Below are 15132 nucleotides of genomic sequence, written 5' to 3' on the forward strand. Positions count from 1 at the left end.
TTCCAATGCAGCTCCCTGCTAACGTGCCTGGGAAAGCAGCAGAAGACGGCCCAAGTGCTCGGGACTCTGCTATCCACGTGGGAGACCTGGATGGAGTTCCAGGCTTCCAGCTTCAGACTGACTCATCCTTAGTTGTTGTGGCCATTTGGGGAATGAACCAGCGAATAGAAGATCTCTTTTCCTCTCCCTCTCTTTCTGTAACTCTGTCTCTTAAATAAATAAACCTTAAAAAAAAAAAAAAAAAGACACAGACTCTACTGTACTCAGGGACCTCCCAGGACAGCAAGAGGAACAGATGAGAAGAGACACATCGCCATAACATCTACGTTCACAATGCATTAGGTACAAGCCTTGAGATTTCTATAGGCTGTTTCACATTTCATTGAAAATAATGCAATGAATTGGGTGATGTGATCCTCATATTATAGATAAACTAGACAAAACTGAGAATCTCAGGTATTTGTTCAAGATTACACAACTGGCTGATGGCAGAACAGAGATGTGAATGCAGCCTAGCCTGGCTCCAATTCTGTGCTCCGGGCCTCACCCCCATGGCCTGTTGTGAACAAATCTTGATGTTTTTTCCCTGCCCTGTCCCTGCTGTAGAAATTCCTGGCTTGCCAGCCACAGAACATGGCTCCATGGGATGCAACCATTCCCGTGATGTGGGAACAGAAGCATAGGCTTTTCCCCCAAGAGCTGACTCCCCTTAAAATTTTTTTAAGACTTTATTTATTTATTTGAGAGGTAGAGTTACAGTGAGAGGGAGAGGCAGAGAGAAAGGTCTTCCTTCTGTTGGTTCACTCTCCAAATGGCTACAACAGCCGGAGCTGTACTGATCCAAAGCCAGGAGCCAGGTGCTTCTTCTAGGTCTCCCATGTGGGTGCAGGCCTGCTTTCCCAGGCCACAACAGAGAGCTGGATCAGAAGAGGAGCAGCCAGGACTAAAACTGGCGCCCATATTGGATGCCAGCACTGCAGGTGGAGGATTAACCACTGAGCCATAGCGCTGGCACCTCCCCTTAACTTTTGCAAGATCCCTTCCCTCAAGGAGCCTTAAGTCCAGGAGTAGAGATCTGACGCATAGGCATAAACATCCGGGTTATGAGAATGACCAGTCCCTGGTGTGTCCCACAGTTTCTAGACAGTGTTAGCGGCCATCTTTCCTGTCCTGTGATGGTGTCTGTTCAGTCTCCCTCACAGGGTTGCTTGCTTTGCCTTGGCCTTCAGTTGTGAACACTGGCTACGGGATGATTCTCGGCTCTGCACATTTCTTACCCCAGCCTATTCAATCCTAGGCATGTAGAGAGGAAATACAATTTCTTCTCAACTCTCACAAGTTCATAGTTGAGGTAGACCCATATATAAAGGGCAGCAATAATAGAAAAACAAGTCTTGCTTATTAATGCGCTGTCTTAGGTCATTGATGGTTGCTATCATGGAAATTTATAAGATGTTTATTCAGTCCACGGTTGGTTCTAGAGGGCTCTGCACTGCATATAATGTGATAGAAAAACAAAAAGGCAGGCAGGTATGTGCAGAAGAAGGAGGGACAAGGAGTGGATGTAGTGGCATAGCGGGTTGAGCTAGTGCTTGGGACCCCTGCACCCCATATCAGAGTGCCAGTTCAAATTCCAGCTGCTCGGTTTCCAGTACAGCCCTCTGCTGATACACCTGGGAAGGAAATGATGGCTCGAGTTTTTGAGTTCTTGCCAACTGTGTGGAAGACCTGTATGGAATTCCTGGTCCCTGACTTCAGCATGGCCTAGCTCTGGCTGTTGGGGGCCTTTGGGAGATGAACCAGCAGATAAAAGGTCTCTTTTTCCATCTCCACCTCTCATTCTCTCTCTGTCACTCTGCCTTTCATATAAAGAAAAAAAAAATTAACGGCCTGGCATTGTGGTACAGTGGGTCAAGCTGCCACTTGTGACATCTGTAACTGATATCAGACCACCAGATGGAGTCCTGGTGCTCCACTCCCAATCCACCTCCCAGCTAATGTGCCTGGTAAAGCATCAGAGGATGGCCCAAGTGCTTGGGCCTGCCACCCATGTGGGTAACCAGATGGAGCTTAGGGCTCCTGGTTTTGGCCTGGACCAGCCCTGGCAACTGAGGCCATCTATGGAGTGAACCAATGGATGGAAGATCTCTTTCTCTCTCTGTCTCTCCCTCTCTGTGTCACTCTGCCTTTTGACTAAATTTTTAAAAATCTTAAAAATAAGATGAAAAAATTCCTTATTAAAAGAAAAGAGAGGGGCCATCATTGTGGCATTGTGGATAACGTCATCACCTGGGATGCCAGCATCCCATATGGGCAGCAGTTTGAATCCTGGCTGCTCCACTTCCTATCCAGCTCCCTGTTAATGGCTTGGGAAAATCAGCAGAAGATGGCCCAAGTGCTTGGGCCCTTGCCACCACATGGGAGACCTGGAAGAAGTTCCGGGCTTTTGGCTTCGTTTTGACCCAACCCTGGCCATTGCAGCTATCTAGAAAGTGAACCAGTAGGTAGAAGATTCTCTCTCTCTCTCTCTCTCCCCTCCTCTTCTCTCCCCTCCCCTCCCCTCCCCACCTTCCTCTCCCTTTAATTCTGACTTTCAAATAAAGAAATGTTAGACCCTCTGAGTGCGGATGCTGACACGTCGAGAGGCACGCCCCAAAGACTCAGAGTCCAGACCAGCTGATGCAAAAGCAAGAGGATTTATTTGGTGTCTGTGCAGACGGGCCTCCTGAACTCAGGAGTCGAGAGTGCTCCCAGCACAAAGCCACATGGTTTATATACCTGCAGCAACCAATCAAAATCACTATAGAGTCCATGCACACAGCAGTCCAATCCGTGAGCTGATCATGTGAAGGGCATGCGTCTTCTATCAAATCAGCTACAGGATCACATGGGAGGCCATGCACCTCGTTGCCATTTTGTTGTTTACTTCTTTAGCAGTTCCTTTCCCTGCCAGCACTATCTTGTTCACCCTGAGGGGGACGACGTCTTGCTCCCTTTGTTCCCCTGGTGGGAGAGCGGGGTCCCGCTTCCCACACCGTTATTTGAGTATTAGGAGGCATACAAACTGGGTTAGGTCTTAGCACAGCCAGGCACAAGTGTCGCAGCTAACTAAGCATAGGATCCCTTATTTTTATAGCTGCACCTAATTTTAGCTTTGGGGGAAGAAGTTTAGGGCTATAATTTTTAAATTTTAATTTTATTTGGGGCAAAGGTAACATTGTTTTTAATGGTATTGGCTTAGGTCACTCCATCTTGGTTTGATTTTTAAGGTTCTTCAGAAATAAATGTTTAAAAAAGAAAGGAAGAAAGGAAAGAAGGAAGGAAGAAAGACAAGAGAGAGAGAGATGGAGAGACATAAGGAGCTCGGTGAGTTTTATATTATCCTGCTCTCATGACAGCTAACCCAGTCTCAATTATCAACGCCCTCCCACAAGGAAGGCATTAAGCACTGTTAAGGACCTCATCACCTCCCAGAGGTCCCATTTCCCAACACCACTACATTGGCAAGCAAATTCCAAGATGAGTTTCAGAAACCACATGCAAACTACAGCAGACACGCGGTGCCCACCACATGAGAGAGAGCTCCATGAAAGACAATTCAAAATGGCTGCTTCGAGAAGTGACAAGATTCAGGAAAGCAGTTTCAGACTTTCAGAGGCAGAGAAACGGTGGGGTGGTAAAAACACGGGAAACTAATGGCAGAAAAGGGTCAGCGAGCAAGGCATGTTATGTAGGCTCTCTGATGCTGTCCCCAGCCAATGAGACTGCAGTGATGAGCTTCTGTCCTTCCTGGGAGGGAGAGTGGGGAGGATCCCTTTACACATTTGTGTTCTGCTTGTAGGCAGACAGCAGAGGGCAGAGAGGTTTTGTGCATCGTCGGGTCAACAATCCCTGTGATCGGGGAAGGCATATTCTGTTCTCCCACAGGCAGCTATCACCACCCTCACACCTCTTGACTTGGGTATGCCACATCCTCCTCACAATTTCCTGCTTCAGATCTCTCCCTGGTTTCATCCATCCTTCGGCTTGTAATCTTGAACCAAAAATCTGGATTCAACCTGAGACAGGGAGGTAGAGGGAGCAGTTGAGCAAATTGGGGTCGGAGGGAGTTCCTATTCTCCCATGACCTACGGGATATAGGTTTCAGTTCTCCTTGCTCTGAAGATAAACAGACTCCCCCGCCAGGCTCCCACCTGGGGGTCAAAATTGACCTAGATTGCCCTATAATTCATTATAGGCTCATTGTAATTCTTTCGCAAGCTAAAGGACACACCTAGGAGCCTCCATGAAAGGAAACATCAGGTTATATAAGGAGCAAAAAGGGGCAGCAGCTAGATTCCCACAAATCTCCACCTACTTCCCAGAAAAGCCAAGACTATTTCTCCCCCTTATCAGAATGCATCTCCTGTTTGTTAGAATGTACCTCCCCTTTCATTTATCGACCCATAAAATGTAAAACACAGTTCAGAGATGGAGCCACTCCCATCTTAGTATGCCCCACTCTTTCTGTGGGTATGTACCTTCCCTTTCTCAATAAAATGCTGGTTGCTTGCTCTTCACTATCCTCCAATTTGCTCCTGAATTCTTTCTTGAAACAAAATCCAGGAACTGGGTACTGGGTAGCCTTCACTGTCCAGTGCCAAACCCCTTGCTGAAGACCCTCAATGGGACAACAGGAAGAAGAGACATTGTTAAACTGTTATCTAATGCCTTCCAATATTTTCTTGTGAAATCAGTGCTTTAACTTCACTCTCTGCTCCGGCAACACTTGGCTTTGGACCTCTGTTCTTCTTGTCCCTCCCCAAAATACGCTCTCTCCATATTTTTGGAGCCATCTTCTACTCATTCATCACAGAGACCCCTGTGAAGGGATATGCACCTATCCTACTGTTAGGATTAGCACCTCCTGTGTCAGGTTGCACCGCTGGACGGAGATTTTTGGGGTTAACCAAGGTGTCTTCTTCATCACCGTATCTACTACAGTGTTTGGAAAATAACAATCACTCAGCAAATACTTGTTAAATAAATGAATGAGCAAGTGAGAGATTAATTATAAAGTACTAGGAAGTATTAAGTGCCAAATGAGTAGTTCAGACAATAAGTGTAAGAGAAAGGAGGAAGTGGTCACTTCCAGTTGGGGTAGCCCCAGAAAGCTTCACAGATAAGACATTTCTGCTGGGCCTTGCAGGATGAGATAAAGCCTGTGAAAGTGCTGGCCCAGGCTGACCTGCATTTGGTGTTGAAAAGAAGAGAAATGAATCTGCTTTGGCTAGGTGGAAAGAAGTAGGTGATGGAGCAAGGACAAAAAAACCTTAGATCCATGTTGACCTCCCACCTGCATAACAGCCAGCAGGCCCCCATTTCTCTACCCTACTAATACAGCCCCCCTGCCTTGTCCAGTCCTCCCCACCTGGACTGCCTGGACTTCTGAATAAACCTGGTTTGGCTGTGGCTCCCATGGGGGCAGGTAGTAGGGCCAAAGGTTTTGAGGTGGAAAAACAACAGGCAAGTTCAGGGAACAATCAAGAGATCAGTTTGAAGGATTTACAGTGGAGAAGACAACTAGGTTATAAGAGGAGGAAGGGCAAGCAGTGGGCAGTGCAACAAGATGTGTGCCTCTGGTCTTTTGTACAAAGTAATCAATGCACAAGAGACACAATGCTACTTGAACCTGCCTTTTCCATCAAAGAGATGTGAATTTGAACTTGATTAAGAGAACCTTTGAACAATGCAAATCAAATAAGCAATGCCTTCCAGGGTCGTGGGATAGGGGCAGAACGGGTGAGGTGCAGGATTAGGTAATTACTTTGTCTAGTGTCTCAGTGATGTGAACTGAGGCCAGTTTTCACTGTGCCCTGCATTCTTAGTTTTGACCGAATCAGAGAGCATCTGAGTCGACCTAGGGAAAAGGGTACTTGGAGCAGGAAATACAACAGGGAGGAGAATGGGAAATCCTAAAATCGAGCCAGGAGAGGAAGCAGTCGGTGCTGGCCAGGCTCAGAAGAATGGGGCTCCCTAGTCCTCTTGGCTCCTGGTCTGCTCTTGGGCAGAGCCCTCTCCTAAGGTACATGACAGCACCGGATGGGGACAGAGGGTGTGTGTCATGGCAGCCACCACTGACATTACACCATGTCTGGAGAAGGCACACAGGAAGTGTGGCTAGACAACACACAGGGATCCCGTCCTCTCACCAGCTACACGGGGCCCTGGGGGCTTCTCAAAGGAGGCAGTGCTCTGCTGTGAGAGACTGCAAAGGGAGGTCAGAGCAGGGGCCTTTAGCGTGCATCTCTGCTATTGACGTTAGGGTCTGGGGGCCTTTAGCGTGCATCTCTGCTACGTTAGGGTCTGGACAAGCCAGTGAAACTCTTTAAGACATGGTCTTCTCTCTCCTCTATCACCCTAATGAAGGAGTTGGGTTAAGGATTCTGGTGAATACAGGACAGAATCAAACGTGGTTTCTCTAACTCTCTCACTCAACAATCAACACTGCAGACTTCTGAGACCAAGCGTGTATGGGTTTTTACCCTTTGTACCCAGCAAGCAAGTAATTCTGCAGCAGGCACCTGCTGGGTACCTTCCAATCCCATGCCATCTGGCTCTCTCCACCTGCAGCCACAGCCCACAGGTTGAGGACTCGGTACCCCAACATTGCCCCATCATCAGATGCCATTTGCGAGCACCTGTGCTTCCGAGCAACTAGGCGTTAAATCCTGGTTCCCACAAACCCTTGCTGGGGTTGGTTAATTTGCTAGGGTGGCTCACAGAACTCAGGGAAACACACACTTTTAGTAGTTTATTATAGAGGAGACTAAAGGCACAAAATTACTGTCCAGCCTTGTAAACACACGAGGTCTTTACTATTTGCAGGCATGAAATGTTGCCGAAGGACAGTTCTGTCCACGTATGATTTTTGTCTGATAACACTGACTGTATTCAGAACCTAAAGAGTTACTTGGATTTGTGGGTTTGGTTTTGACCACTAAAACTTCCTCCTTGGGCTATTGACGCAGCCCTGAGAAGCAGCAGGGTCTGCACTAGTGGAGGGCGAGTCTCCCTCAGTCTTCTTGCTCTGCCTCCACTTTCAGTGGTAGTCCACAGTGCCAGTGCGGAGGGTTTAGCTCTCTCAGAAATGCTCCAAGTTCAAAGCTTTAAGGGAAGGCTTTCTGGCTGAATTACTCACTGTTTAGCCTTTGTATTTCAACAGCTTGCAAGCCTTTCACTATTACGGGGAAATGTAAATGCGGGACTCTGGACCTGCATGGGGCCAATGCCTAATGAAGTGGGTGTCACCCAGGAAAGAGGGCTGCAGAGAGGCAAATGGCTGAACTGAAACAAAGAGCGACCTTTTGTGGTGCCAGGGTAAGTGGGACAGCTGGAGGATCCTGGATACAGTCAGAAAGGAAGAGGGAAGGGGGAGCCCAGCCTTTGGAAATAAAAGTGGAGGTTTACCCGCTCCCCGCTCGGCCCCAGGCTCTTGTGTACTACCTTTTGGAAGATGCCTGGAAGTCTGCTCAGGTAGAGAAAAAACTGTAAGAGTTCAGTATCTGTGCTATTTCCCCATGTTTGCAACTTGTTTTCTCTCGGCCTGGTCTCGCTGTTGGGAGCAGCAGCTACCCGTGACCGTGTCTTTAAGAAGGGCTTTGAGTAGACTGCTGGAGGGGCTGCCTCTGCCCTCATCAGGATTGGGTGGGGAAGAAAGGGGCCTTCAGGTGTCCAGTAGTGGAGGCAGCCACCCACAAGGCCCTGTCTAAACCACTGGACTGCTGGTCAACCAGCAGAGACAACTGACCCGGCAGGCCTGTGCCTGAGAACATCCGGGGTTCTAGACAGCATGAAGTCCTGGTAAGTCTCCCAGCAACCACTACAGCCTGAACTTAAAATATCTGTCCTGGCCGCCTACAGCCCATGCTAAAGCCGTTTTTATACACGTGTGCGATCTGTTCTGGAGAGTCTAGGCCACTGAGGGCAAGAAGTGGCCTTTGTGTCGTCACTCCCAGCAGCTGTCACAGAGATCAGCATGCAGAAGGCACACCTTAATTCTCTCATGCTGTGTAACAGCATCCCGAAACTGAGTGGCTCGAAAGGAGTCATTTATTATTTCCCATTGTTCTGCCTCTAGGACTCTGTTCGCCTGAGTAGTTTGTCTGCTCCTCCTGGCACCTGCAGGGGTCACCCATTAGGTTGCACTGCTGATTTGGCTGTGCTGGATGGTTTAAGGCAGCCTCACTCAGATCTGGCACTCAGATGCTCCTCCATATAGTGTCTGTCTGTCTATGTCTGTCTCTCTCCCCCCATTCAGGAACCTAGCCAAAATGCTTGACAGCCGATTATGGATATTCAAGAATAAAAGTGGAAGTGGCCTTGGCTCCCTACAGGCTGCACCCAAAACTGGCATGGCAATCCTCTCATCATACTCAATGGACCACCCCAGGTTACAAAGCTAGCCCAGATTCAGGAAAAGGCACTTGTGGTGGGCACAGGGGGCACGCTTCTAAAGGGAGGGGAAGAATTATAGCAGCCATATTTGTAGACTACCACCTGTTTTTGGTCAGTGTCTGTTGAATTTGTTTTCCAGCATAAGGACTAGTGGTCAGAATGGTCTCATCAAGAGAAGTTTATACTTTTCTTCCTTTCATGTCATGTGTGTGTGTGTGTGTGTGTGTGAGAGACAGAGAGAGAGAGAGAGATAAACCAATAGACCAGACCAGCACTATCTGAAAGAAACAATGTAAATTGCAAACATGAGTCAAGTATATAATTTTAAATTTTCTAATAGCTATATTCAATCAGTAAAAAGAAAGGTAAATTTAATGTTAATTAAATTTTATTTTATCCAATTTATATTTGTATTAGCTTTTTATCACTATAAAAAAACACCTAAGACAAGCTAGTTATGAAGGAAAGAGGTTCATTTTGGCTCACAGTTTTAGAGATTCACAGTCCAAGATTGACTGGCCTCAATGATTTAACCATCTCGTGAGGCTGCAGGAAGGCAATGACAAAGCATGTGCAGACGTGGGAACCACACAGAGAGCAGGAGACAGAGAGATCCAACCCAGGCTTGCACGACCAACTCTTGGATGAGAACTACCTGCCAAGGGCATGCCCTTTAGACCTAAGGACCTTCCCCTAGGCACACATCTTACATACCATAATCGGATCAAGTCTCTACCCTCTCAGTACCACCAACACGTGACCCTGGGGTTTAAAGTCCTATATGAGAACAGGAGCCAAGTCATGTTCAAACTATACCATTATTAAATCCAACATGTATCATTTCAGCATGTTAGCAACTAAAAATTATTAATAAGATATTATGTGTGTGTTTTTATTTTTTAACACAGCACATCCCAATTCAGACTAGCCACATGTGACTGGTAGCAACCACAGTGGACAGGTCATGGATAGACAGTCCATTAATTTTCCTTAACTCTAAAGTGAAGATAATCAACTAGAATGGGTAGGCACTGTAATGCATAACTTTTAGTGTCATTGTGAATTTTAGTTAGAAATAATCCATAAAGTATAATTTAGTTAGAAATAATCTATAAAGTACTCAGTAAGTACTTTGCCCACAATAAGAGCTCATTAAACGTTGGTCCTACTTTGTTGTTTATGGGTATCTCATTATTAGGAATAGAGAATCTCTTAAATTTGCTCAAGTAGGACTGCATGTTCCTTGACCTAGAAGAAATTTTCAATCTGCTCTTAACCAGGTTTCTTATTTTTCTCATTTCTTAAAGTGTCAGTTTTTGTGTTTCTGCTCCAAAGTCTCCTCCCCAGGGACCAGCATCCTCTTCTTACACAAGGTAACCATGGCTTCCCCAGCTCTCTGACTCTGACATGACCTTTGATAGACCATGACCTATTGATCACTGGCTTGGGTTCTCCATGTTTTCCAATTCATATTCCCAACAAGGGAGGGCTAATTGACCTGGTTCATCTCTGCACGCTAGTTCGAGCCCTACATCACTGGAGCAGCGGCTGCCTCAGCCCAGCCCGATCTTGGTCCCTCAGCTGTGCGTGGGGAAGGACCTTCTCACGGTATGTAATGAGGCCACCTGAAAATCAAGGGTTGTGGGTGGGGTACTTTCCTTTAGAGGCAGTGCGGCCAAACAGATGCTAACTGATATCCGGACACTCCCTTTCTGTCACTGGGACTTCCCAGCTGAGCTCATCAGTCTGGCCCTGACAGACGGAAGGCTTCCTCTCTTCACTTGCTACTACCCTTGACCGCTCACCACCTAACCTAGCAGCGAGACGTATGACTGGAGCCCTCGGGAACCCTGGCTGCTGAGGAAGTTCGGCCAGGCACAAGGTAATGCTCAGTCAGTGCAAAAGAATGATGGCACTCACTGCTCTCTTGTTTCTCACTGAAAAACCCTTTCTTGGCCCAGATTCTTATCAGACCACGTGGCTCTAAAGGCTTACTGTGCCAATACCCCCAGAAAGCGGTGTTTTACTGGTGGGGTTTATTATGTAATCTCTTGAATTAGACTTAACTTGAAGTGCTCATAAAAAACTCAGATTCCTAGTCCCCATTCCAGACCTGATCAGAATCCTAGCGAATGCAGCTCAAAACTCTGCATATTTATAAGCTATAGAGATAAGTCTAATGCACGAGTTTGAGAAGTGTTGTCCTATGCCTATGATTTTCATTTATTATTTCTGACTGTACTGCCCCATCCCCTGGCCTTGATGAGAACTCCTTTGCATATGTGTGGAATCTAGAATTTGTCTAGAACTTCACAGGGAATCTGAGGTTCAAGTATCCTCAGAGGTAGCAGAAATAAGACAAAGCTCCTCTCACCATCCATCCCGACCCAAACCTCTGAATTCAAACAGGGAGCACACACACTTTGCCCCTGACTTGACATTTCCCATGGGATGGCAAAGGGATTCACCTGGCAGCTCTTGTGCAATAAATCAGCACAAATCCCCAGGCACCACCCTGGATAGAGGCCCTTCTGGCTGGCAGCCTGAGTCACAGCTCCACTGGATAAGCTCAAAGAAGCCCCAGGCGGGGAGAAAGCAGTGCGTGTGGGGCTGCGACCCTGCAGAATCACAATGGAGCCAGTGTTTGCGTTAGAGCTAGACAATGACTGATTCAAGGGACAGGATGCCAAGGCTGAAGGGTGCTCTGGGTAAAGGGGAGGACCTTTCTTGGCTCAGTCCCTGCCTGGAAATGATTCCTTTTTAGTTTGTAATCCTGCTCGTCTTTTTTTCGTATGTCTAGGAGCGTGAACAAATGGTCATATGTCGCTTCCAGGGTAATCCCATCTTTTTCACATTTGACCCAAGAATTCAGACACTGCACTGCTCCATTCTGTCTTGGCTGCACATGAGTAAGACACAGCATTCTGCAGATTCTGAAGAAAATGAAGCAGTTTCTGGAACAATGGGGCAGAATTGACACGCGGCCCGTAACGGAGAGCAGTCTCCATTCCGGCAATGCCTCCCTGCGGAGTAGCTTGGCTTTCTAGCTCTAATCACTCATGATATTTTAATTTCTACTCCAGGACAGAAACCACCATTTGAGTTAATGGATAATTATTTCACTGTGAGCCTTTGCCCTAAGCACCTGTCTTTAACAGTGTCCAAGAATCTTCAAGGTAGCGCAAAAATACAAATGCCAGTAGTGTTCTTGAACGGCACCAGCTCATTCCTTCAATAGAAAACCTACTATCCTTTCTCTTTCCAGCCTGCAACTGGGGAGATTGCATTTCTGTCTCCAGTCCTTGCCTGAATATAGCTCACGGTAAAAGATGGTCCAAAGAGAGAAGAATTAACACAAGTATATGACAATAAAATAAACTTTGACTCAAGAGAAGGAGAAAAATGTGTTAATATTCTGGAGTTAAATATAGATTTTTCTCCTCTAAAATATCTATATTTTTCATATGAAATAAAAATGTTTTTAGGAATTATTTGCTTTTTTTCATAAGCTGAAATTATCTGATCAAATAGGAACAATGCTTCTTGTAAATACAACAAGCTAAATTGGAAATGATTTCATGGAATTAAAATATAGTACACATGGGCATTCATTTGGAATGTAAAAAACAATAAATATATAACAGTAATGAAAGGGCAAACTGGAGAAATTATACTAGAAAACAAAGGAGTAAAGATATATAAATTAGAGATAATAAACAGCTAACATGAAAAATAGAGACAAGGATCTAGTTTTATTGATACTACTGAGGCAATAATAAATGAAAATATGCTTAACCTTACAAACAAAAGCAATCTGAGTATATATTCAACCTGTTTTATCCCAAATAATCAACTGTTGAACAAATTCTGGCAATTAAATATAAATTTCAACATAAAGGATTATCTAATTTTAAAAATGAAAGAGGCTACAGATAAGACAAAAACAAAAAATTGGCATTCCTTAGACCTTTCTTTGGCAATAATGAGTGATAAAAAGTGATAAGAAATGTCTCAGAGAGCTACAGAGATGAGGCCATGACCTATACATTCAGAATTAGGAATTTATGTGACCTAACCTTAGAAGGACATTTTTAGAAATGCAAGCACTAAAAAAATGTATGCCTCACTTACGCCTCCTGAAATTTCCCTCAGAATGTTTACCAGGGCACCATGAATTGAGTCCAAAGTGAGATGTTAAAGACAGTAGGAGCAAAGAACTGGAAATAAACAGTGCCCCCCCCCCACTCATGAGGGATACTTTCCAAGTAGATGTCTGAACCCGTGGATACTATGAGCCCTATAATATATCATGTTTTTTCCCTACACATACATACCTATGGGAAAGCTTAATTTATAAATTAGGTGCTAAAGAGAGTAACGGCAACAACTTTAAATACAATGGAACAATTATAACAAAATATGGTGATAAATATTGTGAATATGGTCTCTTTCTCAAAATGTCATAATACACTTTTACCGTTTCACGTACAGTAAGCACTGGATGACTTCTCTTTGGCGCATCTGAGTTGCCTGCACCACTGCTTTCTGTGTTTTGGAGCCATTATTAGGTAACATGAGGTTTACTTGAACATAAGTACTCTAATACCACCCAGTTGACCTGTACTGAGACAGCTACTAAGTGGCTAGCAGGCGAATAGAATATAAAGCATGGATATGCTGGACAAAAGGATGATTCACATCTTGGGCAGGATGGCACAAACATTACCATGCTTTCAGAATGGCGCACAATTTAAAACCTATGTATTGCTCATTTCTGGAATTTTCCATTTGATATTTTTGGACTAGAGCTGACTGCAGGTCAGCTTTTTGTTGCCATAACAAAGCAACCGACACAGGCTATTTATAGAAAAGAGGTTTCTTTTGGAGGGTCACAGTACGAGACTGGACAGCCCCCCTGTCCTGATACCTGGTGATGACATTCTTGCTGGCAGATTTCCGAGGCGACACAAAGTATTGCATGATAAGAAGGAAGGGGTACTTCTATGTTGATGTCATCTCATAAACCACCGGAATTTGGGCTTTACCCTAATGACCCAATCCATTCACTTCTCAAAGGCCCCACCTCTAAACGCTGTATTTGGATTAAGTTTCCATCCTCTTAGTACCACTTGGGGACCAAGCCCACGGACCAAGCCTTCAACGTGGGCCTTTAGGGGACATTCAATACCCAAACTGATATCTAAACCATATCAGCAGGTAATTAAAACCACAGAAAATGAAGCAATGGATAAGGCGGAGCTACTGTTCAGAATCTAGTCATACATATGCACACACTTATTATAGATGAGCTTATAGGGACTTGTCTTTTTAAATTTAATTTTATTTATTTGAAAGTTACACAGAGAGAGGGGGAGACAGAGAAAGAGATCTTCCATCTGCTGGTTCACGCCCCAAATGGACAGAATGGACAGGGCTGGGCCAGGCCAAAGCTAGGAGCCTGGAATTCCATCAGGGTCTCCCACATGGATGGCAAGGGCCCAAGCATATCAGTCATCCTTGGCAGCTTCCCCAGGCACATTAGCGGGGAGCTGGATCAGAAGTGGAGCAGCCAGGACTCAAATTGGTGCTCATATGGGATGCTGGCATCACTGGCAGCCACTTAACCCACAGCGTCACAATGCTGGGCTCAATAAGTTGATTATTAAAAATACGCTAAAATGGATAAGTATATCTCAAGTTGTTCAGGTAAAATTACTGGAAATAATGGTAGCTGAGAAAGGAAGAACGTTTGATTTCTCATTCCATATAAAGAAGCACAAAGTTAATGTCTATTTGTAATAAAACAATAAATTAATCCTTCTGGTATCTACCATCAACTCACTGTCACCCTCAGTCACCTTCCCTGCACAGTCCTGGATTCCCTTTAGCCAGGGGAGAGGTTTGGAAAGAGACGTCATTGCTCTCTGGAGACAGTGTTTGCTGCCTAAAAAGTCGACGGCTGTTAGCTTCACAGCGCTTCCCCTGAGTCTCCAGGATCACTTGCCTCAGAGCCTGGGCTCAGATCTTGATGGTGGATCTGCTGGCTGTCACATCTCTGCCCTCCCAATGTTTGTGCCAGCCCCTAGCCCCTGTAGTCACCCTTTCGTTCCTGGAACAAATGGACAGTTGTTTTTCTGATTTAATCCTGCCTGAATCACTTGAGTTTTAGAATCACATCAGGGGTGAGCATTTGGCACACGACACCACTCAATATGACTCCTTGAAGTGTTGGGGTTGAGTCCCAGCTCCTGTTCAAATTCCAGCTTCCTGCTTGTGTCCACCCTGAGAGTCAATGGGTGACGACTCAACTGGCTGGGTCCCTACCACTCACCTGGGAGGCCTTTGTTGAATTCCCACCTCCTGGCTTCAGCTTGGCTCAACTCTGGCTAATGTGGGCGTTTGGGAAGTGACCCATCTCATGGAAGACCTTTCTCTGTCTGTGTCTCTCTGTCTCCCCAGCTTTCAATTAAGATGGAAATAAATAACTCTTAAATAAAAAGTGCTAAAACCAAAATATGATTCATTCATAATTTAGTCACCATAGAATTTAAAGCAGGAGGCATAGTTTCCAAATCACTGCAGAAGATAAATGCACACAAAATACTATACAGATAGCAAAAACAACAAAGAAAACCTTAGGCATAAAGCAAGATGAGAGAAGTAACATGAGGTTTAAAACACTTACGTCAACAAATG

At 45.4% G+C, this 15132-nt stretch overlaps 2 long non-coding RNA genes across 6 annotated transcripts in view; one reads left to right on the plus strand and one right to left on the minus strand.

Moving 5' to 3' along the window:
• The window catches only part of LOC149128398 (uncharacterized), a 76493-nt gene that overhangs the window by 37820 nt on the left and 23541 nt on the right, over positions 1–15132 (minus strand). For 2 of the 5 annotated variants that reach the window (XR_016212752.1, XR_016212743.1), the window contains exon 3: positions 3236–4058. The exons of the other annotated variants lie outside the window; for them this stretch is intronic. This is a non-coding gene — a long non-coding RNA (uncharacterized LOC149128398). Of the gene's footprint in view, positions 1–3235; positions 4059–15132 lie in introns of those variants that run through there. 5 annotated transcript variants of the gene reach the window in all.
• On the plus strand, positions 9744–10312 carry LOC127492337 (uncharacterized). Its single transcript, XR_016212757.1, has 3 exons — positions 9744–9809; positions 9957–10044; positions 10169–10312. It is a non-coding gene; the product is annotated as an uncharacterized LOC127492337 (long non-coding RNA).

This window comes from Oryctolagus cuniculus, chromosome 1 (genome assembly GCF_051225735.1).
Source record: "Oryctolagus cuniculus isolate XC-2025 breed Fujian yellow rabbit chromosome 1, ASM5122573v1, whole genome shotgun sequence".
NCBI classification, from domain to species: Eukaryota; Metazoa; Chordata; class Mammalia; order Lagomorpha; family Leporidae; genus Oryctolagus; species Oryctolagus cuniculus.